Below are 4,004 nucleotides of genomic sequence, written 5' to 3'. Positions count from 1 at the left end.
ACATCCAGTTGCAGCACCGGAGTCCTAACGAGGACCATAACGAACTTTAACTCAGTCAACATCTGGCAGACGCTCACACCGCGTTGCCGTCATAACCGATCTTCATCAGCCTGCTTTTAGAGGAAGAGATCCGGCTCAGGCCAGAGTCCTTGTAGAGGAGTGGTGCCCCGTTTTAAAATGAATTTACTGAGTTAAACACTGTTATTTAATATGAACCCTGATCTTATTCTGATAGCCGGAAGTGAGTGTAAACCTACTCCTTCTTCTTACCAAAAGTAACGTCATTCGATATGATCAGTTTAATGCATTTAAATCTTTAATCTGCTACATATAACTGTACAAACTTCCATGGCAATCCATCCTGTAGTTGCTGAGATATTTCAGTCTGGACCCAAGTGGTGGACCGAACGACAAACATTGCCATCCCTGTAGCCACGCCGCTAACGTGGCTGAAAAATGCCATTGTTGCCACTGCTTGCTTTTAATTTCAAGTGAAACCCACCCAAAGGGTTGCCAACACGCTCTCATCTCTCTCAAATCTATCTCATGCCAAATAAGAGGAAGCCTCATAGCCACTCCTTCATGAAAAAAAATATAATATAGGCTTAAATAATAATGTCAAATAGGCTGTTGCTGAACACAGAACAGAAGTCTGAACATCTGGTTTTTTTCCAGAGCCCAAAGCCACACAGTTTGTGTGGCTTCAGTTGACAAAGGCGCACAAGCTCTGATTCAGAGTCATCACGCTGATCGGAGTGAGTGTGCGACCCCCATTCTGTCATTTGTTTGTGCACAATCCTCTGGAGTCGGCACCTCACTAACCTTGGTGTGCGTTCCTGTCTTGTTCCCATTCAAAGTTATATTGAGGAACAATAATGAACAACAAATACATTATTATTCTATAATAGTCATACTTAAGCCTGTCACGTCATACCTTTGCACGTCTCCTCGGGTTGCTGTTATGGCTGACTGCTGGTGAGCTTGTGGCACACTTGAAACATGATTTTTTTTGGCTGTGCATTTGACAAGATGTCCACAAAGCTCTCTCTATTAAGGAGTTCTGCTCCTGTGTGTTTGATATTAAAGAAATGTAGCTGCTCATGAAAGAGGTGTAAAACTTTGCTGAACCCAACTGTAATCCCAGGTGATTTTCTGTGCAAAAGATAAATTATATAAATAATATTTTTCCCCTTTCCAAACTTGACAATTATTGTAATCTTAAAGATCATCAATGTGAAGTCCTCTCTTTACAATGTCAGCATATGATACCTGTGGTACACATGATGCATCATGTTGACCTCTGTCCTTTGCATTGTTGTTGTGCTCCAAAACCTCAAATGTAATGTTTTATTGTACACAACCAATATATTGAACACAATATTTATGATAAAAGATTCCTGTTAATGTAGCAGGATCAGAAGATGGATGCTTTTAGTAATCAAAAGCACTTAGGAAAGAGTTCACATTTATGTTTCAAAACTATTCAGTTTATTTTTGTCAAGCCTGTGAAGATATTACAGATATCTAAGGCAAAACAAAAGTTTGAAGTACACCAGACAGGATGAATATTATGTTTATACTATTTCGATGCTACTATTACTTACAGATTTAAATGCACAAGAGAACAACTAACGATTTTCTATTTGATGAAAATATTGAAACAAAGTCCAATCTCAGATATGGGACAGACAGGAAGGCTGTTTGTTCAGTATTTTAAAGCACTATACTGATGCTCAAATGTTGTACTTAACTGACAATAACTGAACACTATGGCATTTGTATATTTTAGTGTTTGTAATACAAATGACTAATGTCAGTGACAGCAACCTGAATTCAATTTCTTAAACCGTCTTAATATATTCAGGCTTATATATAAAAATCAGAATCAAACTCGAACAGTTTCTCCTTACAGCTGATGGTTGATTTATTACAGTATATAAAAGGTTTAAACAACCAAAGCACTTATATATACACTTATTGATTCAAACAATGCGAATGCTTATAGTTTAGGTACAATTTTATGTGAATCAGGGAGAATGAATACAGTGTGTGCAGTGGTATTACTTTTACACTTGTTTACACTCAGCAAAGTTTTCAAAATTCCCGAGACAAGAGAGCCACTTTGATAGAGGAGAGTAGATGGACAGGACACCTGTAAGACAAAATGGAAACAAACATTAGACAGTTGTTTCAATATAAGAAATCCAATTAAGCAACTTCTACCTGAAGCTAAAATGGCATTAAAGATGTCTGCTTTTAAGGTCTTCACATGAACACAGTTTAAAATCAGAATCACCACCAAATACCCCTGTTAATACTGCATTTCCACTCGTTGCTAGATTTATGTGAAACACACTGGTGTCATGAAATGTATCTACTCAGTGGGGCTGTTTAAGTCTCAGTGTTTCACTACCACTTTATTAACTGTGTATTAGAAATCTTCATGGCACACTGTGGTAATTCAGCATTTCATTCATGTGTGTGAACTTACTGCTGAGTTGCCACCGAGTCACCAACAGTGATGTTTTGCAGTTAGAGATAGGAAGGAGGAGGTCGGGAGGAGTGGAAGGAGGGTGAGGGAGAGAGAAAGTTTATGTCAGAAAACCAACCTCACAGCTCATTTAAATACCAAGTCCTTTTCAGGGTGGACAATTTATTTCCTTATTTATTATTAAAGTTAAAATGTCTTAAATAAATTTAAGTTGCTTAAGAAACTTAGTTGTGTTATAATACTGACTTTGGTATCAAAATTGTATCACTTGAATATCTTATCGCCTCTTAGGACTTGAGGATATGTAATAGTCTTTACAGCACAGTACATAAAATAAAGCATCGCCTACTGCAAATCATGCGTGAATGGCATTTTCCTAAACAAAATGAAAAAGGTCTACAGATGCTAAACAGTTTTGCACAGTCAAGTTATGTGGTCTGTTAATTTCAGTTACAATATTTCTACTTACCAACCAAAGCGCACGGCTGGATTGATGTTCTCTTTGTCTAAGAGAGGAACCAATATGTTAGTGTCATCTGTGTCAGTGTGTGTGTAACCTGACAGTGGGTTCAAACCAGCAGGCCTACAAACAAAACAAAACAATGCAGTAAATGGAAAAATTCTGCTCTAATAGGTCATCTGGCTGTGAGTTGCAGCTGGAAATGTCAAAGAATAAATATAAAATAAATATATGAATACCTAAGATAAAGCATCTATACTGTAGTGCCTGCATTACACAAGTTGATCACTACTGTTAAATATTAGCAGCATCATATGATCAAAGGGAATGTGTTAATCAAGGTTTAATTCAAGCTCACTCATAAATAAAGATTGTTTATGATAAAGTTTGTTTAGTGTGTGTAACCTTTGGTTTATAACTTAGCCTACATACACATTCAACAACAAACTAGCCTGACTGTCAGTTCCAACCTATCCAGTATAAAGATTAAAGCTAGCCAAAGATTGGTTAATTAGTCGTTCTTCTGTCAGTCAACTTGGCTAAAAGTTAGCATTAGCGATAGCACCGTGCCTAATTCCTAGCCAACAATAAGGGCTTAACTATGCTGCACAAATATTTTGCGCTTTGGTTCATGTTTAAATTCTGTATCAGTTAGAAACCACTTTTACTGTAATTTTAAAACACCAAACCTGTATTTATACCGTTCAAAACGTTAACAGTTAGGAGAGGCTCACTGCTTCTTACCAGAAAAGACTTGAGAACAAGCCTACTACAGATGGACCAAGTAACCAGAACGCACTAGAACCTTTTGTCCCCTGATTGGACAGTTTGACTTTCTCTGATTGGATGGTTAGTGGGAAACGTGCTGATTGGCTAGTCAGCGCAAGTGTAAAAACAGGGCCCAAATTCGCGCTTGTACCTCGCAGCTTGTAACTTCAGTGTCACATACAAGGATAGGACATTTGTGTGTCTCTCAGACTGTGTGAAACCTTACTCGCAATTTAGATTTAGAGTAACTGGAAGCTTAGCTCACAACACTATCCAAGTAGCTTG

General features: G+C 37.6%; 1 long non-coding RNA gene across 4 annotated transcripts; it reads right to left on the bottom strand.

The window, feature by feature from the left end:
• Positions 1-1,899: 1,899 nt before the first annotated feature.
• On the bottom strand, positions 1,900-3,760 carry LOC122886604. Of its 4 annotated transcripts, none has more exons than XR_006380393.1 (4): positions 3,696-3,760; positions 2,961-3,074; positions 2,492-2,493; positions 1,900-2,152 (listed from the first exon to the last, which is right to left on the bottom strand). It is a non-coding gene; the product is annotated as an uncharacterized LOC122886604 (long non-coding RNA). The 4 variants fall into 4 exon arrangements; XR_006380394.1 differs by having other exon boundaries at positions 3,641-3,721; XR_006380395.1 differs by having other exon boundaries at positions 3,653-3,712.
• Positions 3,761-4,004: the final 244 nt, after the last annotated feature.

This window comes from Siniperca chuatsi, linkage group LG13, assembly GCF_020085105.1.
Source record: "Siniperca chuatsi isolate FFG_IHB_CAS linkage group LG13, ASM2008510v1, whole genome shotgun sequence".
Taxonomy (NCBI): Eukaryota; Metazoa; Chordata; class Actinopteri; order Centrarchiformes; family Sinipercidae; genus Siniperca; species Siniperca chuatsi.
Note: the sequence above shows the minus strand (reverse complement) of the source record. Positions and strands in the feature narration are given on the sequence as shown.